The sequence below is a fragment of the Anomaloglossus baeobatrachus genome, chromosome 1 (assembly GCF_048569485.1).
Source record: "Anomaloglossus baeobatrachus isolate aAnoBae1 chromosome 1, aAnoBae1.hap1, whole genome shotgun sequence".
NCBI classification, from domain to species: Eukaryota; Metazoa; Chordata; class Amphibia; order Anura; family Aromobatidae; genus Anomaloglossus; species Anomaloglossus baeobatrachus.
The window spans coordinates 242,450,384-242,475,203 of record NC_134353.1 but is presented as its reverse complement, the minus strand read 5'-3'; the positions used below and the strand labels follow the sequence as shown (position 1 = coordinate 242,475,203).

The 24,820-nt window shown below is 50.5% G+C and overlaps 2 protein-coding genes across 4 annotated transcripts in view; one reads left to right on the top strand and one right to left on the bottom strand.

Moving 5' to 3' along the window:
- Positions 1–13,870, bottom strand: part of MFSD8 (major facilitator superfamily domain containing 8) — a 49,873-nt gene extending 36,003 nt beyond the window's left edge. Inside the window, exon 1 of one of the 2 annotated variants that reach the window (XM_075348731.1) lies at positions 13,785–13,870. The gene's annotated coding sequence lies outside the window, so the exon portion shown is untranslated. Of the gene's footprint in view, positions 1–13,541; positions 13,743–13,784 lie in introns of those variants that run through there. The other variant, XM_075348739.1, reaches the window with a different exon arrangement.
- A 243-nt stretch (positions 13,871–14,113) lies between these two features.
- The window catches only part of ABHD18 (abhydrolase domain containing 18), an 83,692-nt gene continuing 72,985 nt past the window's right edge, over positions 14,114–24,820 (top strand). The window contains exon 1 of one of the 2 annotated variants that reach the window (XM_075336081.1): positions 14,114–14,180. The gene's annotated coding sequence lies outside the window, so the exon portion shown is untranslated. Of the gene's footprint in view, positions 14,181–24,354; positions 24,435–24,820 lie in introns of those variants that run through there. The other variant, XM_075336072.1, reaches the window with a different exon arrangement.

The following is a 24,820-nucleotide window of genomic DNA, read 5'->3' as shown; positions in this document are numbered from 1 at the left end:
CCGAGTACCACAACATCCTCGGCCAATCTGTAGCGACGAGGATGGCGCGGCCGCAGTCGGTCTTGATCTAGCGCAGTACTCTGGGCAACAATGCCAGAGGTGGCACCTAAGGTAGCTGGAACTGCGACCAATGCTGAACTAAGGCGTTTGCCGCCAGAGCTCGATGATTGTGAAACCGTGCCATGAAGCTGGCACATTGTTGTTGTGCCGTGACGCCATTAGATCGACGTCCGGCCTCTGTCAGCGGCGCCAGATCTCCTGAAACCCGTCCGGGTGAGGAGACCATACTCTTTCGGCCACACCCCAGCGACTTAGGAAGTCAGCTTCCTAGTTTCCACACTTGGGATGTGAATTGTGGATATGGTGGATGCCGTGTCTTCCACCCACATCAGAACCTGCCGGACTTCCTGGAAGGCTTGCCGGTTGCGCGTTCTTCCTTGGTGGTTGATGTATGCCACCGCTGTGGAGCTGTCCGACTGAAGTCGGATATGCTTGCTTTCCAGCCGCTGTTGGAAGGTTTGTAGGGCAAGATACACTGCTCTGTGTTCAAGAACATTGATCTGAAGGGTGGACTCTTGCTGAGTCCACGTACCCTGAGCGCTGTAGTGGAGAAAAACTGCTCCCCACCCTGATAGACTCGCGTCTGTCGTAACTATCGCCCAGGATGGGGATAGGAAGGGCCTTCTTTTTGACCAAGAGGTGGGAAGAAGCCACCACCGTAGAGATTCCTTGGCCGCCTGAGAAAGAACGACGACTCTGTTGAGGGACGTCGACTCCTCGTCCCATTGGCGGAGAATGTCCCATTGTAGTGGACGCAGTAAAACTGCGCGAAAGGAACTGCCTCCATTGCTACCATCTTACGTAGGAAGTGCATGAGGCGTCTCAATGTGTGCGACTGGTTCTTAAAGAAGAGCTTGCAGCCCGTAGTGAATGCTGTTTGTCTAGCGGAAGCTTCACTATCGCTGAGAGAGTAAGAAACTCTATGCCTAGATATGTTATCGATAGGGTCGGGGTCGGATCTGACTTTAAAAAGTTGATGATCCACCCAAAACTCTAGAGAGTCTCCAGCGCAACGGTCGGGCAGTGTTGGCATGTTTCCTAAGAGAGTGCCTTGACAAGTAGATCGTCTAAATACGGGATCACAGAGTGACCCTGAGAGTGCAGGACTGTGACTACTGCTGCCCTGACCTTGGCGAAGACCAGTGGGACTGTCGCTAGCCGGAAGGTAGAGCTACGAACAGAAGGTGTTCGTCTCCTATAACGAAGCGTAGAAACGCTAGTGCTCTGGATCAATCGGCACGTGTGGATAAGCATCCTTGATGCCTAATGATGCTAGGAAATATCCTTGGGACCTTGAGGCGATGACATGGCGGAGGGATTCCATCCGGAACCGCCTGGTGTCCACGAGCTTGCTGAGCATTTTTAGATCCAGAACGGGACGGAACGGCCCGTTGTTATAGGTACCGCAAAGAATTTGGGGTAAAAACCGTGACCTTGTTCCTGAAGAGGAACGGGGGTCATCACTCTTTCTGCCTATAGAGTGCACCTTGTTTGCAGAAGAGCAGCGGCTCGGCCGGGAGGTGGAGAAATTCTGAAGAATCGAGTTGGAGGACGAGAAGTGAGCTCTATCCTGTACCTGTGAGACAGAATGTCTCACACTCAATGGTCATTGACCTATGGCAGCTAAATATCGCCAAGGCGGGAGAGCCTGCTACCGACCGAGGCCGCAAGTCATGAGGAAGCCGCCTTGGAAGCGGGTTTTCAGACTGTCGCTTTTTTGGGCGTGACTGAGCCCGCTAAGAATCTGAGCTCCTCTGATCCTTTTGAGTCCACATTGGACGAGGAAAAATGGGACCTGCCCGAGCCTCGAAAAGGCCGAAAACCCCGACTGCCTCTTGCTCTGTTGGGGTTTGTTGTGTCCGGGCTGAGGAAAGGATAAATCCTTACCCCTGGACTGTTTAATGGTTACATCCAACGCTCACCAAACAGTCGGTCAGCAGAAAAAGGCAACTGGTTAGGCAACCTTTTTTGGAAGCAGAATCTGCCTTCCATTCACTTAACGAGCAGACCAGGCTCTGCTTAAAAACACGGAGTAGCGGAGGCTACCGCCGCACGGTTCGCAGAGTCCAGGACAACCTGAATCGCGTAAGAAACAAATGCAGACATTTGAGAGGTTAAGGATGCCACCTGCGGCACAGATGTACGTGTAACCGTGTCAATCTGTGTAAGACAAGCTGAAATAGCTTGGAGTGCCCCAAGGGAGAGAATGCCGGAGCCAACAGTGCGCCGACAGCCTCATAGATGGCTTTCGACAAGAGATCCATCTGTCTGTCAGTGGCATCTTTGAGTGCAGTTCCATCTCCCACTGCAACTATGGATCTAGCTACAAGCCTGGAGATTGGAGGATGCCGCTTGGGACACTGGGTCCAGTCCTTGACCAAGTCAGGGGACAGGGATAACGTGTATCCTAAGCCGTTTGGAGAAGCGCATATCTGGATAAGCGTGGTGTTCCTGGACTGCCTCTCTGAAGGCAGAGTGGTCCAGAAAAATACGTGAAGCTGACTCCTCCACTGGAGGAGCTGTGAGAAATAACCCACATTCTATAGATGGACGCTATAAGATTATTTACTATGGCGTCACGATCAGGTGTATTCAGATTGAGAGCGGTCTCAGGATCAGAATCCTGAGCCGCTACTTCCGCCTCATTACACAGCGAGTCCTTCTGCTAGGACCCTGATGAAACCGAGGCCGCTCATAGTGAGCCCGCTTAGGCTGTCTGGGACTGACGTCCGTGCAGAGCCGTGACTCTGGGATGCGTGTGACATTCCCGGAGCTGTTAGTTGTTCACACTGAGGGGGGCCATGGATCAATGATTCAACAGTGCCCATATTGTGAGAGACATGTCCGGACTGCTAGGCTTCTAGTATCATAGCCATAGTCTCAGAAAAACTGTCAGTAAATACTGCAGACACCGTCCTCATCCCCTGGCCATTAGTGCATACAATGGGAGTCTATGTAACCTGCCGGCCGTATAGCCGTACATGCTGTACCAGCTGTATAGAAAAACATGTGGTTCTGCACCTTTGTTTTACACAGAGAATATGCTGATAACTCCTCCGCATAATCCAGGAGGGTATATACAACGTGCGACCAAACAGTGCAATGTATATAGTACAAGCATATCTATAAGTGCACTTCTGCACTAGTGGGGTTAGCACCACAGGTGCTGCTTAACGCCTGTTGCAGCGATTGTGTGACTATCAGAATGCCAGGGTCTTCCACACTTGTCTCTGTATCGTACAGAAACTGACACTAATGGCTGCCGGCGTCCTTGTAGAGAAGGAAGCCGTGGGCGTGCCTGAGAAAGTGCGGGAATCCGGATTCACAGTGCACACAGTGAGAGGGGTGGAGTATGCAAAACATACTCCAGCTCTCAGCGCTGCTGTGCTATGCAGCGTCACGCCCCTACCCTGACTGTCAGGGCTGTGGGCGGTAACGAAGGGAGACTAGGCCCAGAAGCCGGGGACTCGAGTTAACAGCGCGGCCGCCGTAAAAGCGCGGGCCGCGCTGAAGTCCCCGGCGCACCACAAGTGCCAGCCGCGCCGCAGTCCCAGCGGCCGGCGCGACCGATTCCTAGAAGTGGCCAGCGTCCCGCCCCTCTCCTGACTGGCAGGTCTGGGGGCGGGAACGAACGGAAGCAGGCCGCAAAAGCCGGGGACTCTAGTTATCAGCGCGGCCGCCGTAAAAGCGCAGGCCGCGCTGAAGTCCCCGGCGCACTACAAGTGCCAGCCGCGCCGCAGTCCCAGCGGCCGGCGCGACCAATTCCCATAAGTGAGCCTGCTTCAGCGAAGCTGAATGAGGCCATGGCACAGGCGCCGCAGCGCTGATGTCCCCCGGCGCACTACAACACCCAGCATGCTGCGGTGTGAGCGCCAAATGCACGGGGACACAGAGTACCTTGAGGAAGCAGGGCCATGTCCCTGATGTACTCCGCTCCATCCAGCATCTTCTCCAGGGGCTGTAGATGGAGCACGGTCTCAGTGCCTGGAGACCGGTAAATCCCACTTCACCCAGAGCCCTGTAAAAAGGGATGGGGAAGGAATCAGCATGTGGGCTCCTGCCGCCGTACCCGCAATGGGTACCTCAACCTTACAAACACCTCCGACATACAGTGGGGTGAGAAGGGAGCATACTGGGAGCCCTTAGTATGGGCCCTCTTTTCTTCCATCCGACATAGTCAGCAGCTGCTGCTGACTAAAAAGTGGAGCTATGCGTGGATGTGTTGCCTCCTTCGCACAAAGCACAAAACTGGTGAGCCAGTGATCCCACTGGGGGTGTATAGCCAGAAGGGGAGGGGCCTTACACTTTTAAGTGTAATACTTTGTGTGGCCTCCAGAGGCAATAGCTATACACCCAATTGTCTGGGTCTCCCAATTAGGAGCGAAAAAGAAAAAAAAAAAAAGAAGAAAAAGAAGATTATGTAATAGAACAAGAAGCAGAACATTACAGAAGGAACAATTGAAAGGGTATTCAGATAACATTCAGTACAAAAGCGCCTCAGATACATAGCCAAGATGACCAGCCATGTCTTCTGTACTTTACCCAATTTAATGCTGCTTAGCAGAGTTCTGTGAGTTGGGCCAATACGTCCCACTATGTCACATTTATAATAGCAGTGTTAGTTAGGCCACAGGGGTGGACACAGACACAAAAAGGGCCACTAGACATGAACTGTATGTGGTCCCTTTACAGTCCAATAGCTCTGTACTGGCAGAAGTGTCCACTACTTACGTGCGTTTACGTGTGATTTATTGTTCTCTATAAACTAGGTATTAGCTGCTTCTGATAAGGATGTTACAATAAGCCGGATCGTAACATGTATTATCACTGGCAGCATTAACCACTTCACCACTCTGCGATTTTCTGTTTTTTTCCTACCCTTCTTCCAAGAGCCATAACTTTATTTTTGTCAATATAGTCATATGAGAACTTGTTTTTTTGCAGGACGAGTTGTACTTTTGAATGACACCACTCCACTCATTCTGCCCCATATTGTACTAGACAAAATTCCAAGAACGGTGAAATTGCAAACAAGTGCAATTCCACAATTGTGTTTTTTGTTTTTTTTACTTACCGTGTGCACTATATGGTAAAACTGACCAATATGGCATTATGATTGCCCAGGTCGGTATGCGTTTGTAGATACCAAACATGTATACTTTTATCAAAGTAGTGAAAAAAAAAAATCAGAAGTCTGTCACAAAAAAAAAAAAAAAAAAAAAATAGCGCCTTTGTCGCCATTTTCCGAGATCCATAGCTTTCTTATTTTTTGAGATTTGGGGGTCAGTGATGGCTTATTTTTTGCGTCTTGAGCTGACGTTTTTAACTATACCTTTTTTTGATAGGCGCAAACTTTTTTTTTTTATTTTGATAGATCGGGCATTTCTGAACGCAGCAATACTAAATATGTTTTTTAATTTTTTTTTATTTTGCTTTCAATGGGACAAAAAGAGAATTTTGTTTACTTACCGTAAATTCTTTTTCTTATAGTTCCGACATGGGAGACCCAGACCATGGGTGTATAGCTACTGCCTCCGGAGGACACAAAAAGTACTACACTCAAAACGTGTAGCTCCTCCCTCCGGGCTATATACACCCCCTGGATGACAATCTAACCAGTTCAGTGCAAAAGCTGAAGGAGGACATCCACCCATAGGTAGAGATAGAGTAAAACTCGGAAAAACCGGAACCTCTGTCTACAACAACAGCCGGTGAAACACACGGAACAAGAACTGCCAACAGGCAACAGGGAGGGTGCTGGGTCTCCCATGTCGGAACTATAAGAAAAAGAATTTACGGTAAGTAAACAAAATTCTCTTTTTCTTCATCGTTCCTTATGGGAGACCCAGACCATGGGACGTTCCAAAGCAGTCCATGGGTGGGAAATAAACCAAACTGAGAAGTAGGCAAAACCTAACTTCACAAATGGGCGACAGCCGCCTGAAGGATGCGTCTGCCCAAGCTCGCATCTGCCGAAGCATGAGCATGCACTTGGTAGTGCTTTGAAAAAGTGTGCAGACTGGACCAAGTGGCAGCCTGACAAACCTGCTGAGCCGTAGCCTGGTGCCTGAAAGCCCAGGAGGCACCGACAGCTCTGGTCGAGTGCGCCTTAATCCCTGACGGAGGGGGCACCTGAGAACACTGGTAGGCATCGGCGATAGCCGACCTAATCCAACGAGCTAGGGTCGGTTTAGAAGCAGAGAGACCCTTGCGCTGACCCGTGGTTAGCACAAAAAGAGAGGTGCACCGCCTAAAAACGGCGGTGCGTGACACATAGATTCGGAGCGCCCGCACCAAATCCAAGGTGTGCAACGCCTTCTCAAAGCGATGCACAGGGGCCGGACAAAGAGAGGGCAATGAAATGTCCTGGTTAAGGTGGAAAGAAGACACCACCTTAGGGAGAAAGTCCGGAGTCGGACGAAGAACCACCTTGTCTTGGTGAAACACCAAAAAGGGGGATTCCGAAGAGAGCGCAGCCAAATCAGAAACTCTCCTGAGAGAAGTTATGGCTACTAGAAAAACAACTTTCTGTGAAAGTCTAGACAAGGGAACCTCCCTAAGAGGCTCAAAGGGGGTTTTTGGAAGACCGTGAGGACCAGATTAAGGTCCCAGGGATCCAAAGGCCGCCGGTAAGGAGGAATGATGTGAGCTGCGCCCTGCATGAAGGTGCGCACCTGAGCCAGTCGGGCGATACGCCGCTGGAATAATACCGACAGAGCCGACACCTGTCCTTTGAGGGAATTGAGGGACAGTCCTAGCTGTAGACCAGACTGTAGAAAAGACAGGATGGTCGGCAAACAGAACGGCCAAGGAGCATGGGCGGAAGAGCGACACCAGGACAGGAAGATCCTCCAAGTCCTGTGATAAATCTTGGCCGAAGAAGACTTTCGAGCCTGAGTCATAGTGGAGATGACCTCAGAGGGAATACCTGAAGCCGTCAGGATCCAGGACTCAAGAGCCACGCCGTCAATCTGAGAGCCGCAGAATTCTGGCGGAAAAACGGACCTTGAGAGAGAAGGTCTGGGCGGTCTGGGAGATGCCACGGCACCTCTACGGACAGGCGGAGCAGGTCTGGGTACCAAGCTCGCCTGGGCCAGTCCGGAGCAATGATTATGACCCGACGGCCCTCCATTCTGATCTTGCGCAGAACCCTGGGCAAGAGAGCTAGAGGGGGAAACACGTAGGACAGACGAAACTGGGACCAATCCTGAACCAGCGCGTCCGCTGCGAAGGCCTGAGGATCGTGGGAGCGAGCCACGTAAACCGGAACCTTGTTGTTGTGCCGGGATGCCATTAGATCCACTTCCGGAGTACCCCACTTGCGGCAGATTGACCTGAACACTGCCGGGTGCAGGGCCCACTCGCCGCTGTCCACGGTTTGACGGCTGAGATAATCGGCCTCACAGTTTTCTACGCCTGGGATGTGGACTGCTGATATGGTGGACTTGGAGTCCTCCGTCCACTGGAGGATTCGTTGAACCTCCAACATCGCCAGGCGGCTGCGAGTTCCGCCCTGGTGATTGATGTAGGCAACCGCTGTCGCGTTGTCCGACTGGACTCGAATGTGCCTGCCCGCCAACAGGTGGTGCAAGGCTAGGAGAGCTAGAAACACAGCTCTGATCTCCAGCACATTGATCGGGAGGGCTGATTCGGACGGAGTCCAAGTGCCCTGTGCTCGGTGATGGAGAAAAACTGCTCCCCAACCGGAGAGGCTGGCATCCGTGGTGAGAATCACCCAGGACGGAGTCAGGAAGGAGCGTCCCTGTGACAGAGAGAGGGGCCGAAGCCACCACTGAAGAGAGCTCCTGGTCTGTGGCGACAGAGCCACTAGCTTGTGCAGGGAAGAGGTCCGCTTGTTCCAACAGCAGAGAATGTCCAACTGCAGGGGACGCAGATGGAACTGTGCAAATGGAACCGCTTCCATTGACGCCACCATCTGACCCAGCACCTGCATGAGGTGTCTGATGGAATGATGGCGGTGCCTCAGTAGAGAGCGCACCGCTAGCTGAAGGGACTGCTGTTTGACTAAGGGCAACTTCACAAGTGCCGGCAGAGTCTCGAATTGCATCCCTAGGTACAGAAGTCCCTGGGTCGGGGTCAGAGTGGACTTGGGCAGGTTGACAAGCCACCCGAACTGAACAAGCGTGGCGAGAGTGAGCGAGACACTCCGCTGGCAGTCTGCCCTGGATGAGGCCTTGACTAGAAGGTCGTCCAGGTAGGGGATTACTGCCAACCCCTGAAGATGCAGGACCGCAACCACTGCTGCCATAACCTTGGTGAAAACACGAGGGGCCGTGGCTAACCCGAAGGGGAGAGCCACGAATTGGAAATGTTCCTCTCCGATTGCAAAGCGGAGCCAACGCTGGTGTGAAACCGCGATAGGCACGTGCAGATAGGCATCTCTGATGTCGATGGATGCCAGAAAATCTCCTTGGGTCATTGATGCAATGACCGATCTCAGAGATTCCATGCGAAAACGCCGCACCTGAACATGCTTGTTGAGAAGCTTGAGATCCAGGATGGGCCGGAAGGAACCGTCCTTCTTGGGGACTAGAAAGAGGTTGGAGTAGAAACCTCTGAACCGTTCCCGAGCGGGAACCGGAACAATAACACCGTTGGCCTGCAGGGATGCCACGGCCTGAAAGAAGGCGGCGGCTTTGGAGCGGGGGGGGGGGGGGGGTGGACAGAAAAAATCTGTTTGGCGGGCTGGAAGAAAATTCTATCCTGTAGCCGTGGGAGATGATATCCCGCACCCACTGATCGGAGACGTGTTGAAACCACACGTCGCCAAAGTGGGAGAGCCTGCCACCGACCAAGGACGTTGCTGGCGCAGCTAGATAGTCAAGAGGGGGCTGCCTTAGTGGCAGCGGCTCCTCCGGACTTCTGAGGACGCGGCTTCGCGCGCCAGATGGGTTTACGATCCTTGGCTGCGGTAGTGGACGAGGCTGAGGGCTTAGAGGATGACCAGTTAGAGGAACGAAAGGAACGAAACCTCGATTGGTTCCTGCCCTGGACAGGTCTCTTGGCTTTAGCTTGTGGCAAGGAAGTACTCTTCCCTCCAGTAGCTTCCTTAATTATTTCATCCAGTTGTTCACCAAACAGCCGGGACCCAGCAAAAGGAAGGCCCGCAAGGTACTTCTTAGAAGAAGCGTCTGCTTTCCACTCCCGAAGCCACAAGATCCTGCGGATCGCGAGAGAGTTAGCGGAGGCCACCGCCGTGCGGTGAGAAGCCTCCAGAATGGCAGACATGGCGTAGGATGAAAAAGCCGAAGCCTGAGAAGTTAAGGCCTCCATCTCAGGCATAGAGTCCCTGGTGAGGGAATGTATCTCCGCCAGAGAGGCAGAAACTGCCTTAAGAGCCCACACTGCCGCAAAAGACGGGGAGAAGGAGGCTCCTGCCGCCTCATATACAGACTTGGCCAGAAGGTCAACCTGGCGGTCAGTGGGATCCTTAAGAGAGGTGCCATCGGCCACAGATACGACTGTCCGGGCTGAGATTCTAGACACCGGAGGGTCTACCTTTGGGGACTGAGCCCACTCCTTCACCACATCTGGTGGAAAGGGAAAACGGTCATCAGAACTACGCTTTGGAAAGCGTTTGTCAGGACAGGCCCTGGGTTTGGTGACAGTGGCCTGAAAACTGGAGTGGTTAAAAAACGTACTCCGAGCTCTCTTAGGTGAGGCAAACTGATGTATCTCTACCAGAGAGGTTTGTTCCTCTGACACTGGTGGAGTGAGGTTCAGAACGGAGTTAATGGACGCAATCAAGTCACTAACATCCGCATCATCCTCAGACAAGGCAATGGGGTACCTAGAGCTAGCGTCTGAACCCACAGTAAAAGTATCCTCCTCGCCCTGCACCTCGGCCCGTGAATCAGAGCCGTGGGACGAGGAAGGAGAAGGGTCCCTACGTCTCCGTTTAGGAGGACGGGGTCCTAGAACATGCTCTGAGGGCTCTGCAGAGCTCGGAGCAGCAGAGGCGCCCTGAGAAGGGGGCTGATGCATGGTCAGCAGTGTCCGGGACAGTTGTCCCATAGAGTCGGCAAAAGACTGGGAAATAGCTCTGGAAAAAGATGCTCCAGGCTGAGGGACCACCATATTAGAGCAGGCATCACAATGTGGGTATGTGCTTGGCTCTGGCAGAATGAGCTTACATGCAGTGCATATAGCGTACAGCTTTGCAGCCTTGCTCCGGGTGACAGACATGCTGCTGAGGTGGAGGCTCTGCAGCAAGAATACACTCCTGTAGAATGCCCTGAGAGTGTATAATAAAAAGCCCACAACCAGAGGTTGTGGCTTACCAGACCGCTCTCTGTGTGCCCTCCGGATTCCACAGCTCAGACCCCCAGTGAAGCGTCAGCCTTCCTAAACAGCAGCAGCTGCAGCATCCAGCGCCGACCAGTGTAAGAACGCTGAGAAAATGGCGGTGGAAGGAGGAGGGGGGGCGGGATTAGCCCAAGAGCGGGAAACCGGAGGGCCAAGGAGAGATACAGGGGAGGGAACATCTCCTCAGAGAGGAGTGTCCTCCCCTCTGCTGGCCGGCCGGTGGGCGGCGCCACGCTATGCATCTGCATGAATGACATGCAGAGAAGCCGAAACCGAAACTAGGCCCAAACTGAAGCCGGGGCCTAGATTTTAATATGCGGCCGACGAGCAGGCACCTCCGGCGCGGTTCTCCGGAAAAACACTGAGAACCGGCCGGAATTACAGTAAAAGACAAAACACATACTCTCCCCTCAATAAAAGTACCCGGGACCCCTGAAAAACGTCTCAATACTTAGCTTTTGAGACGCAGGGCCATGTCCCTGAGGGAAGGTCAAACGCTCCGTCCAGCAGGAACCTGACAGGGCTGCGGATGGAGACCGGTCTCCTGCACAGCAGAGAGGACCGAGACGGCTCCCACTTCAAACCAGAGCCTGAAAAGGATGTTGAAGGAGCGCGGCATGTGAAGGCTCCAGCCTTGTAAAGTCAACCTTAACAGCACCGCCGACACAGTGGGGTGTGAAGGGACATGCCGGGAGTCCAGACTGGACCCGCTTTTCTTCCATATCTTTAAAAAAACAAAATCTTAAAAATGAAAAATCAGAGAATGCATGTGTGTGTACCTCCTGAAACACAAAGCATTGAACTGGTTAGATTGTCATCCAGGGGGTGTATATAGCCCGGAGGGAGGAGCTACACGTTTTGAGTGTAGTACTTTGTGTGTCCTCCGGAGGCAGTAGCTATACACCCATGGTCTGGGTCTCCCAAAAGGAACGATGAAGAAAAGGGGGGCGATTTGAACTTTTAGTTTTTTTATTCCATATTTTAAAAAGTTTTTTTTTTTTTACATTTTTATTGATTTTACTAGTTTCCTTAGGACTTTATGCCTGCACTGCCAATCATTTCTGCTGATCAGATGCTTCAGCATCCCTCTGATCAGTAGAGGTGCTGTGTTCCTGAGAGTGCCAACGCTCTGCCGGTATTCACAGGAAGTGAGTCATAACAGAGACAGGGGTCATCTGACCACACACTGTCATGACAACCCATTGGTGCACCGTGATTGCGTCATAGGGACGCCGATGGCGGCAGGGAATGGTGCGATCCCAGCCGGAGCACGATGCGCCCCCTACCACAGCACGTTACATCGTGCTGTCAAGTTTGACAGTGTGATCTAAAAGGTTAACAGGCCCGGGTGGATCACCCACCCCTGCTCTATGTGACTGTTGTTTGCAATATGCACACTGTTGGGATTTTGCTTTGTTAAAGGGAACCTGTCATCCTGTCATGTAGAATATATATATATTCTGACCTATCAGCAGATGCATGTGTGCCCTAATTACACCTCCTTTCCCATCCGTGTTGTAAAATTGTGTAATATGAAAGTAATAAAAAAACGTTATTACTTCCATATTCCCTATGTAAATAGCAGAGTTCGTCGCCTCATGGGCGTCGCATCACCCCGTGGGCGTTTGAATACTTTCCATGGTATCACGCCTCTGTGGACGCGATACCATGGATTCACATGAGTGACGTCACCCATCGCTCCTTCAGAATCCTGCATGTGCACTCTTACCATACCCGTAGCCTTTTCAGGGTGCTCCTTGTCAGTTTCAGACGCACTCTGTGCATGATCAGAGGAGTCTGATCATGCGCAGAGTGCGTCAGAAGCCAGCGAGTGAACACCCGGAAAAGGCTGCGGGAATGGTAAGTGCAAACACGCACAGAATCTGAAGGAGCAATGGGTGACGTCGCTCATGTGAATCCATGGTATCACGTCCACAAAGATCTTCTGGAAAAATAGGTCCTTATTGATTTCCATTATACTCCACATCCGAGCATTCAATTGCTCATTACAAGTACTGAGCACCCAGGTGTGGTTCCACGTTCGCCCGTCACCCCTAGGCCTGAGCGTGGTACGGCTGCCTCATCGCCACTAGGCCCGAGCGTGGTACTGCTCCCTCATCGCCACTAGGCCCGAGCGTGGTACTGCTCACTCATCGCCACTAGGCCCGAGCGTGGTACTGCTCCCTCATCGCCACTAGGCCCGAGCGTGGTACGGCTCCCTCATCACCACTAGGCCCGAGCGTGGTACGGCTCCCTCATCACCACTAGGCCCGAGCGTGGTACGGCTCCCTCATCACCACTAGGCCCGAGCGTGGTACGGCTCCCTCATCACCACTAGGCCCGAGCGTGGTACTGCTCCCTCATCACCACTAGGCCCGAGCGTGGTACTGCTCCCTCATCACCACTAGGCCCGAGCGTGGTACTGCTCCCTCATCACCACTAGGCCCGAGCGTGGTACTGCTCCCTCATCACCACTAGACCCGAGCGTGGTACTGCTCCCTCATCACTAGACCCGAGCGTGGTACTGCTCCCTCATCACTAGACCCGAGCGTGGTACTGCTCCCTCATCCCCACTAGGCCCGAGCGTGGTACTGCTCGCTCATCACTAGACCCGAGCGTGGTACGGCTCCCTCATCACTAGACCCGAGCGTGGTACTGCTCCCTCATCCCCACTAGGCCCGAGCGTGGTACTGCTCGCTCATCACTAGACCCGAGCGTGGTACGGCTCCCTCATCACTAGACCCGAGCGTGGTACTGCTCCCTCATCACTAGACCCGAGCGTGGTACTGCTCCCTCATCACTAGACCCGAGCGTGGTACTGCTCCCTCATCACTAGACCCGAGCGTGGTACTGCTCGCTCATCACTAGACGCGAGCGTGGTACTGCTCGCTCATCACTAGACGCGAGCGTGGTACTGCTCGCTCATCACTAGACCCGAGTGTGGTACTGCTCCCTCATCACTAGACCCGAGCGTGGTACTGCTCGCTCATCACTAGACCCGAGCGTGGTACTGCTCGCTCATCACTAGACCCGAGCATGTTAGTACTAGCTAGTACGTCTCCAGTGTTTCCTACACTTGTATGGGTGACATAGTGAATATCTGGAGCTGGTTGCACCCGTCAAATTCTCTGTTAGCAGCCAACAGTAAGACATACCACATAAGATCCTAGTCAGACCCCTGTAGATTCCTAAAGATGTCCACCTCGTACTTCTACAATTAGTAGTGAAGCGCAAGCTTGGAGTAAGTTCCAGCGAACACTGCAGGCAGGATCCAGGAGGACATGGCAGATCCCGGTCACAGCAGCCTGAGCTGTCACCCAGAGCAATGGCAGCACAATGCCAGTCCATGCCACCTGCGCGCACATCCCGGGAGTCCACAGTCCGGCGGCTCTTCTCACCTGCAGCCGAGGACACTGCACTGAGGAGCGCACCTGCCGTCCATCCCGCGCCAGAGATCAGTACAGAGTGCACGCACGTCACATGACCTGACCTCAGGACACAGCACTTCCGCCCTCCCCCGACATCTTTGTTGTGGGCAAAACACAATTATAGAAATAAAGGGTTAAGTATTGTTCTTTATTGTTGTGATAACACACGTATGTTTTTTAATCACATGACACAACAGCTCTTTAGTGTATTCCATCAGTAGAGTTGCCGCAGTACTGCACATGCGCAGTGTGTCTAGTTCGGGGGCTGCAGCTATCTGGTCAGGCTCGTGCTGGGGCTGTACCCTGTCCACCGTATTGTAAGTGATGATGAGAAGTGATGATGTTCTCCTGAAGGCGATGCTGAAGGTAGTTTGTTTTTACAAGTTTAATAAGCAGAAATGATCAGATTAATAAAATACAATGCAGTGTGGTGCCCTGCTGTAAATGCACTGAAAAGGAGCCTATCATGTAAATACACTAGTAACCTGCAGATATGGGGTTAATTGCATTCTGTCACTGTGCGGTGGCTGCACTGAGTGCCCTGCTCCCGGGAGGAAATTAACTCTATTCCTCCTGGCAACCTCAGGCTTTCAGGTGTAGTCACCGCGAGCAGCGGCTGTAACCACGCCTGCAACTGACTGACAGCCGGCTCTGTACTGATGCAATGCTGAGGGGGCTGTCAGTGAGTACCAGGGTGTGGTTACAGCCGCTGCTCACTATTCCCAGAGCGGTGACTGAGACCTCATCAGCTACAACCCTATGATTGAAAGCCGCAGACTGCCGGGAAGAATTAAACAGTTTCCCACTACTAATAAATAAACAAATAAATCTTTATTTTTATATAGCGCTAACATATTCTGCAGCGCTTCACATACATCAGGAACACTGTCCCCATTGGGGCTCACAATCTAAATTCCCTATCTGTATGTTTTTGGAGTGTGGGAGGAAACCGGAAAACCCGGAGGAAACCCACGCAAACATGGGGAGAACATACAAACTCCTTGCAGATGGTGTCCTTGGTGTGATTCGAACCCAGGACCCCAGCGCTACAAGGCTGCAGTACTAACCACTGAGCCACCGTGCTGCCCTTATGTGATCCCTTTTCATTTGTCCTGACTCATCCTAACACTGTCCCAATATACTTCTGCTACCTACCCTGCTCCTGTAATCTGATGTCTCTGAGGCGCCTATATTCCTATGTTGTTGTATTAGCTAAGCAGGGCATGTCACTGGTGGGGGCAGGGCTGCCTCTGTGAGTGACAGCAGTCTGACCACACTGCACTCTCCTCTCAGCCCCAATCACTGACGTGCCTTGCTAAGTTGGTCCGATTCCAGTCTGCAGCCGGAAGGATCAAAGATATAACAACGATTAAGGAATTTATGAGCCTCTTAGGCTATGTGCCCACGCTACAGGATTTATCGCGGATTTGACGCGGATTTTGACGCGGATTTAGCGCGGATTTGCCGAAAATCTGCAGCACAGCTACTCCCCAGCCATTTCAATGGCATTTTGGAAATGCTGTGCCCATGCTGCGGATTTTTCCGCTGCGGATTTTGCCGCGGATTTTGATGCGGAACAAACTGCAGCATGTCAATTGTTTGGTGCGGATTTGGTGCGGATTTTCTGTTTTGAATGGGGAAAAAAAAAAAATAAAATCCGCATCAAAATCCGCGGCAAATCCGCGGTAAATCCGCGGTAAATCCGCGGCAAATCCGCGGGTGCGGATTTGCCGCGAAAGTTGCGGATTTTCAGGCAAAAAAATCCGCAGGGACCTTTTACTGTGGACACATAGCCTTAGAGGTAAGCTTACAGCAGCAGAGTAGATAGCAGAAGTATATTAGGAAGCACAACATAAATGATCTGTATAAGATATACAGATACAACCAGCGCTGGAGTCCCTAAATATCTGTTGCTGCTGGATTGAGGGCAAAACTCCTCTATTGCCAGATTAATTAAACAATAGAAAAAATAACTGGTATAAGTACTAGTAATTCATCTGCGCAAACAGATTTGTACTTTGGGAAAAAATGTATTCAAGAAAATTTCTTTCTAAAAATAAAAATAAAACGCCCTTAATGATAGTGTTTAAAACATCAGTGGGTTAACAGGTTAAAAATGAATACATGTATACACAAATTGTAAATGACATTACTTAAGGCAATAATATTATTGCACACTGAAAGTTGCCCCGGCCGGTGCCTAACTAATAACAATGTTTAAAAATGTATTTAAAAATATATACAGTGCCTACAAGTAGTATTCAACCCCCTGCAGATTTAGCAGGTTTACACATTCGGAATTAACTTGGCATTGTGACATTTGGACTGTAGATCAGCCTGGAAGTGTGAAATGCACTGCAGCAAAAAAGAATGTTATTTCTTTTTTTATTTATTTTTTTTTAAATTGTGAAAATTTTATTCAGAGGGTCATTTATTATTCAACCCCTCAAACCACCAGAATTCTGTTTGGTTCCCCTAAAGTATTAAGAAGTATTTCAGGCACAAAGAACAATGAGCTTCACATGTTTGGATTAATTATCTCTTTTTCCAGCCTTTTCTGACTAATTAAGACCCTCCCCAAACTTGTGAACAGCACTCATACTTGGTCAACATGGGAAAGACAAAGGAGCATTCCAAAGCCATCAGAGACAAGATCGTGGAGGCTCACAAGGCTGGCAAGGGGTACAAAACCCTTTCCAAGGAGTTGGGCCTACCTGTCTCCACTGTTGGGAGCATCATCCGGAAGTGGAAGGCTTATGGAACTACTGTTAGCCTTCCACGGCCTGGACAGCCTTTGAACGTTTCCACCCGTGCCGAGGCCAGGCTTGTCCGAAGAGTCAAGGCTAACCCAAGGACAACAAGGAAGGAGCTCCGGGAAGATCTCATGGCAGTGGGGACATTGGTTTCAGTCAATACCATAAGTAACGTACTCCACCGCAATGGTCTCCGTTCCAGACGAGCCCGTAAGGTACCTTTACTTTCAAAGCGTCATGTCAAGGCTCGTCTACAGTTTGCTCATGATCACTTGGAGGACTCTGAGACAGACTGGTTCAAGGTTCTCTGGTCTGATGAGACCAAGATCGAGATCTTTGGTGCCAACCACACACGTGACGTTTGGAGACTGGATGGCACTGCATACGACCCCAAGAATACCATCCCTACAGTCAAGCATGGTGGTGGCAGCATCATGCTGTGGGGCTGTTTCTCAGCCAAGGGGCCTGGCCATCTGGTCCGCATCCATGGGAAGATGGATAGCACGGCCTACCTGGAGATTTTGGCCAAGAACCTCCGCCCCTCCATCAAGGATCTTAAGATGGGTCGTCATTTCATCTTCCAACAAGACAATGACCCAAAGCACACAGCCAAGAAAACCAAGGCCTGGTTCAAGAGGGAAAAAATCAAGGTGTTGCAGTGGCCTAGTCAGTCTCCTGACCTTAACCCAATTGAAAACTTGTGGAAGGAGCTCAAGATTAAAGTCCACATGAGACACCCAAAGAACCTAGATAACTTGGAGAAGATCTGCATGGAGGAGTGGGCCAAGATAACTCCAGAGACCTGTGCCGGCCTGATCAGGTCTTATAAAAGACGATTATTAGCTGTAATTGCAAACAAGGGTTATTCCACAAAATATTAAACCTAGGGGTTGAATAATAATTGACCCACACTTTTATGTTGAAAATTTATTAAAATTTAACTGAGCAACATAACTTGTTGGTTTGTAAGATTTATGCATCTGTTAATAAATCCTGCTCTTGTTTGAAGTTTGCAGGCTCTAACTTATTTGCATCTTATCAAACCTGCTAAATCTGCAGGGGGTTGAATACTACTTGTAGGCACTGTAAGAGCAACTGATAGTCCACCATGAGAAGAAACTCACTTCTCAATAGATTGAAAAAAATCCTTATTGTTCCTTATGCGGTAAAGCGCACGTTCAGAGTCAATTCAATAGTTGAGTATGTAAGCGCTTACCATGGATCATGCGATGATTTCCGTGTCCCTGTTGCTGTTTATTCCGTGTGTCCCACACTCTACGGTGTATGGACCTGTAGAGTCTCACTGAGGTATTCATGGGGTGAAAGGATTTTAAACAAGCAGCTCTCCGGTAATAGATTAATCACAGGGAACCTGCCGCTTTACACCGCTCAATCTCTGATTTGGATTTACCGCTCACGCCCTGGATCCTACTTGCAGACTGAGCTCCTTGTTCACAGGTTAATACTGCAGTGCATCCTCCTGGAGCAGGATCTTGATAGATTCCATCAACCCCTCCTAGGGCATGGATAGATTTCGGCAGAATGATTGCTAGTTTGTTTCGCTGGGTTTTAAATATCCGTACGTGTCCTTACTGCATCAAGTAGACATTTGTCTCACAAGTCAAAGCACGGGCAAAACTCCGTTGCGCGTTTCGGGTGACTTTATCGGTCCTCTTCCTCAAGGATAGCCCAGCTTTAGACTTTTACCCCTTATATAGAGTCCTCCCTTATTTAATAAATTATCCAAAAACTTGCTGCATCTATATATACAAGATGCACATAGTCCACTGAAATCTGAATTTTGAGCATATCAACGTGTAACCATTGTTAGTTAAAAGTCACTAACTGCATTCTACATAAACATTTTACCAAAAAACTATGTATACGATATGCAAAAAACAAAAATGAGAAGTTTAAATTACCTCCTCGTGGTATACTCACAAGGACCTATTTCGGAAAAAAACTTTAAAAAGAACTTTATTCAGAAGAAAAAACTTTATTCAAAAAGAGGGGAAAGGGGGATTTCTGTTCTGGCAATGTGTCTTATCCCTCTCCTGCTGTGTGCCCCGTTCAGTGCTTTGTGGCGCCCCCAGCCCCAGTTCTGTCCACACACCCCCCCCAGGTTTCGTCCAACCCTCAGCGCTGTGTGCCCTCCAATGCTGTGCATTGCACCAGGTTTGTGTCCCCCACCCCTTTCCCAGTGATGTCTGTGCCCCCAGCCCCTCCCGTGATGTGCGTGCCCCCAGCCCCTCCCGTGATGTGCGTGCCCCCAGCCCCTCCCGTGATGTGCGTGCCCCCAGCCTCTCTTGTGGTGTCTGTACCCCCAGCCCCTCCCATGATGTGGTGCCCCCAGCCCCTCCCGTGATGTGCGTGCCCCCAGCCCCTCCTGTGATGTGCGTGCCCCCAGCGTCTCCCATGATGTGCGTGCCCCCAGCGTCTCCCATGATGTATATACAACAGCCCCAGTGTCTCCTATGTAATATATGTGCCTAAAGTGTCTCCTGTGATGTATATACAGCATCTCTTATGTGATGTATATGATTTACCAATCTTATTATCACAAAGAGTTGGCTGTGTTCCAGACCGAGACAAACCTGAAAAAGCAGCTGTGAGAAGCAATATGATTAGTATCACCAAACATCACAGACGCACCACAGAGAACAGCTCCGGCCGCCACAGTAGGGGTGAGTTAATTGTTTGACCAAATATAGCAGGGTCATTTTCAGATTGATAATTTTGTGCGGCCCCCGAAGGTTGGTAGAAATTTCCAAATAGCCCCCGGCAGAAAAAAGGTTCCCCACCCCTGATCTAAGATGTCCGCTTCAGTGGCATGTGCAGCACATCGGTAAGGCCGGGGTCACACTGGCATATAGCATCTGATGATTATCTCATGCGAGAGAATCAGATACTCCGCTGCGAGCATGAGCTGAGTGTCATTCATGTTGATTCGATTCTCTCGCATGTGTGAACTGGAACACAGGTAAGAAGATAGAGAGCTTACTTTCTCCATCTTCTGTCTCTGCATATATATCAGACTGCACTCTGAAGTCCTCCGAGTGCAGTCCGATGTTTCACAGGCACGCATAGCCTTGTAGGCGTACGCATGTCCTGCGCAGGCATTTTCCGCATGCTACGATTGTTTTCTCATGCCGGAAAAAAAATGCTGATCAGCACTACCCCATAACGTAACACTAGTCCACAGGTTAGCCAATAAAACATCAGCACTTGGCCGTGTTCTATGCTCGTGAGCGAGCCACAAGTTTGCATCTCCTGTGTTGTGGAGAACGTGGTTCAGACCTTCCACAGGAATGGCCGTCTGAACTAATAACATCATCTTGTAAGGATAATGATATAACATAATAAAAGAAAAAGAATCAAGAAGCTAAAAGTCTCTCAAACTGTCCGATAAACCTGTGCTCGTCCTGCGAATCAAAGGAATTTTTTTTTCCCCATCAATGTTTGTATGCCAAAGCCAGGATTGAAACTTCGAGAGAAAATCTAGAATTGTTCTGTGTTTTGGAGGCACCCCTGGTTTTGGCAAACAAATACTGATCATAAATACTGATGTGTGAATGAGGCCATTGGTCTCTGGAGATGACAGCACAAAATACGTTCTTTATATTGAACTAGCACACTACAGAAAAACTATATAAATCTGTGATGAGTGTAATCCTACTGACCCATGGGTGAATAGTCACAGGTCCTTCTTACCACATAGTGAAAGCCATCAAACTGAAGACCCTCAGCATGGCACCTCAGCCATATGGCACAAGCACCACACACCATAGCTCTACGCTGCGAGCGCCACACGCCATAGCTCTACATCACAAGCACCACACGCCATAGCCTCAGCAATACACTGCGAGCGCCACACAACATACCCTCAGCCCTAAGTCACTAGCACCACAAGTCATAGCCCAGGCCTACATCACAAGCACCAGACTCCATAGCCCTACACTGTGAGCATCAAATGCCATACCCAGAGCCCTATACTGCGAGAGGCACACGGCCATAGCCTCAGCCATACACGCGAGCGCCCCACAGCAACGCCCTACACTGCGGGCGCCACACGACCTAGCCGCAGCACTACACTGCAAGCGCCACACGACCTAGCCGCAGCACTACACTGCGAGCGCCACACGACCTAGCCGCAGCACTACACTGAAAGCATCACACGACCTAGCCGCAGCACTACACTGTGAGCGCAACACGACCTAGCCGCAGCACTACACTGCGAGCGCCACACGACCTAGCCGCAGCACTACACTGAAAGCATCACACGACCTAGCCGCAGCACTACACTGAAAGCATCACATGACCTAGCCGCAGCACTACACTGTGAGCGCAACACGACCTAGCCGCAGCACTACACTGCAAGCGCCACATGATCTAGCCGCAGCACTACACTGAAAGCACCACACGACCTAGCCGCAGCACTACACTGCGAGCGCCACACAACATACCCTCAGCCCTACGTCACTAGCACAACAAGTCATAGCCCAGGCCTATATCGCAAGCGCCACATGCCATAGCATCAGCCCTAGGCGCCGAGCATCACAGCCTCCACTCTAGGCACTGAGCACCTCAGCCTCAAGCGCAGAGCGCCATAGCCTAGCCCTAAAAATAAGAAGATAGCGTGTACACACTAAAGGGTGCTTTACGTGCTGCACCATCGCTAGTGATCTCGTTAGCGATATGACACGCCAGATTGCATATACGATTTCCCGAGATCGCACGTGACCGGCGCTTAAAACCCCCCCAAAAAACTATGACCTATGTGCGATCTCGGCAAATCTTATCTGCGATCTGGCGTGTAACGTCGCTAATGAGATCACTAGCGATGTCGCAGCATGTAAAGCACCCTTTAGAATTAAAAGAATGGGGGAGGTGCTAGTGTAAGAGGATAAAAAATCCCTAAAAAAATCATACATAAATATAACACTACACTCTCAATGGGCAAAAGTGAATAAAGATATAACTCTTTTTCTCAATGCTAATAGATTTTTAGAAGACAAGATAGCAGCAAATGAAAGACATGCGACAATTGCGATAATTACGTTTCAGTCCTCCAGGACCTTGATCACATTAATCGCGGGGAAAAATGAAAAACAGCAAGATCAGTATACACATCAATTTGTTCAAAGACTACATAGAAAATACATTTTGTCATTATATACATATTTGCATTAATATATACATGGTAAGTCCTTTGCATAAGGGCATATAGATAATCACAATATTTACAGTAAAAGGCACAAGGTTGTCAACAGCATGGGAAAATTGGAAGAAATATAAGAGAGAAGAGTAGGAAGAATAGGAATAGAGTAGGAAGAGAATGGTAGTCTCACCTAAATTACTGTGAAGAAAAGTTTTTTGGAGTTTCCTTAATGATTAACAAACAGTAGCCTCCTTACTCATAGGCGTGTGTATAAAGACGTTCGCCCTAATATGAGAAGTCATAGTTTAATTAACATGAAATGTCAGAGTTAATAAACATATGGTCATGTTTTTGCCTCTATGAAGCCAAAGCACTGGTCCTCAAATATGGAAATGAGGTCAGTCTGGTGGAGTCAAGGTCACCGCATTGACTAAAAAAAAGTGTATAGTGCCATATTAGCATAGTCCTACATAAAGGGGTGATTCCTTATCAAGGAAAAAGAATAATTACCAAAAATCCAAAAATAGTGGCAATACGGTGAGGTTTTTCCTGTTCCCTCCACAGTGGAATTCTATGGTAGGTATATAAGGGACTCAATATGTAAAAGTGGAAATCTACCTTTAAAAAAAAAAAAATGTAAATAGTATTTACCAAGGTAGGGGTATCCTGTCCTTCCACTCTATTCCTATTCTTCCTACTCCCCTCTTATATTTCTTCTAATTTTTCCCGTGCTGTTGATAACCTTGTGCCTTTTACTGTAAATATTGTGATTATCTATATGCCCTTATGCAAAGGACTTACCATGTATATATTAATGTAAATATGTATATAATGACAAAATGTATTTTCTATGTAGTCTTTGGACAAATTGATGTATATAGTGATCTCGGTGTTTTTCATTTTTCCCAGTGATTAATGTGATCAAGGTCCTGGAGGACCGAAACGTTATTATCGCATGTCTTTCATTTGTTGCTATCTTGTCTTCTGTATTAAAAATCTACTAGCATTGAGAAAAAGAGTTATATCTTTATTCACTTTTGCCCATTGAGAGTGCAGTGTTATATTTATGTAGGGCTACTTTCACACTTGCGTTGAACGGCATCCGTTGCATTGTTTCATATAATGGCACAATGGATGCAATGGATCGTACAAAACAACAGAAAGCTTTTTTTTTTATCTTTACAGTTTTACCGGCAGCAGACTATTGTGAACGATCAGTTGATCACCCAGCGGCCGGGCGCTCAGCTGAGAGCTCTCACATGCCGGCGGCCGGGCACTCAGCTGAGAGCTGTCACATGCCGGCGGCCGGGCACTCAGCTGAGAGCTGTCACATGCCGGCGGCCGGGCACTCAGCTGAGAGCTGTCACATGCCGGCGGCCGGGCACTCAGCTGAGAGCTGTCACATGCCGGCGGCCGGGCACTCAGCTGAGAGCTGTCACATGCCGGCGGCCGGGCACTCAGCTGAGAGCTGTCACATGCCGGCGGCCGGGCACTCAGCTGAGAGCTGTCACATGCCGGCGGCCGGGCACTCAGCTGAGAGCTGTCACATGCCGGCGGCCGGGCGCTCAGATGAGAGCTGTCACATGCCGGCGGCCGAGCGCTCAGCTGAGAGCTGTCACATGCCGGCCGCCGGGCACTCAGCTGAGAGCTCTCGCATGCCGGCGGCCGGGCGCTCAGCTGAGAGCTGTCACATGCCGGCGGCCGAGCGCTCAGCTGAGAGCTGTCACATGCCGGCGGCCGAGCGCTCAGCTGAGAGCTGTCACATGCCGGCGGCCGAGCGCTCAGCTGAACGTTCGGCCACCGAGAAACAAAATAAAGTTTCTGTGATTAAAAATAAAAAAAAAGAGCATGCGCAGTGAAAAATAAAGGTTTCCGCCTCTCAAAAAGTTACGACGCTGCGTCGTCAAGCGAATGCAACGCTGACACTTGCGTTACAGTGCATCGTCCATACAAGTCTATGGAGAATAGTGCAGTGCGTTAAGGGACTGCGCTATTCTCCATAGTGACGGACTGCGCTGAATGCAAGTGTGAAAGTACCCTATGATAGCCTAGCCCTACACGCCAAAGCCACAGCTCTATGCATCGAGCGCCCCATGCCATAGCCTCATCCCTACATGGCGAGCACCACACATCATAGCCTCAACTCTACTCGCCGAGCGCCACACACTTCAGTCCTATACTGAGCCCCCTCACTTATAATACAGTAACGGGACAGACCTGCCATTACGGTTGCCCGCATTATTATCAGTGTAAACGGCGCTTGTATTTTACTGCCAGACATGACAGAAGATGCGCTCCTACAAGTGGCTTCCACGCTTGGTGACGGTATGAATGCTTCCACCCGTTAGCGCCATCTTCACTGTGGGCAACACCATAAATCCCGAGTCGCTAACAGTCCCTAGCCTGTCCCGTGCACCGCCGCCAGCTGATGTGAAAGTACAGCTCCTGCATTGCCGCGCGTTGTCAGGCATATCTGCTCTAAGTTTTGTGGGCGTTTGAACTGTTACATGTCCATGTATAGGAGAATACGGTAACGGCTAGAGACTGACTCTACTCCTGTTGAAGGCGTCTATTTACAACGCGCATGCGCAGAACGACGTCACGCCTCGCCCACTAGTGGGCGGTAACGTTCTCGGGAGTGAGCTGCTCGCAGTCAGAGGCGCCTCCTGCCGGCACCGCGGCTCCCGCCCGGCCCCTCCCGAGTATCGTGTGAGTACGTGCTGTGCCTGCGCTGCCGGGCTCCGCTCAGTGACGGCGCTCCGCTCTGCTTTGTAGTTCAGGCACTTTCCAGCTCTCGGGGCAGTGTTATCCCACAGGAGGTATCCGCTGGTGGGTGGAGGCACAGTGCCCTCACCTGTGCCCGGCTCCAAACCAGGGGCAAGTGTGTCCGTGGTGGCATTGTCAGCAAGCGAGCAATCAGGGGCTGTATAGTCTAGAGCTGGTAATGCCCAATATAGCCAGCAAGCGCCACCCAGGGAGCCCAAACAGGGTCCAGCTGCTACTGCTGTCATCTGTGCAGAAAGCACTGGTCCAGTATAACTGTGTGCTGGGTGGGAGCTCTGGGTCCGGGGGCCGGGGAGCTCTGGGCGGGTCCG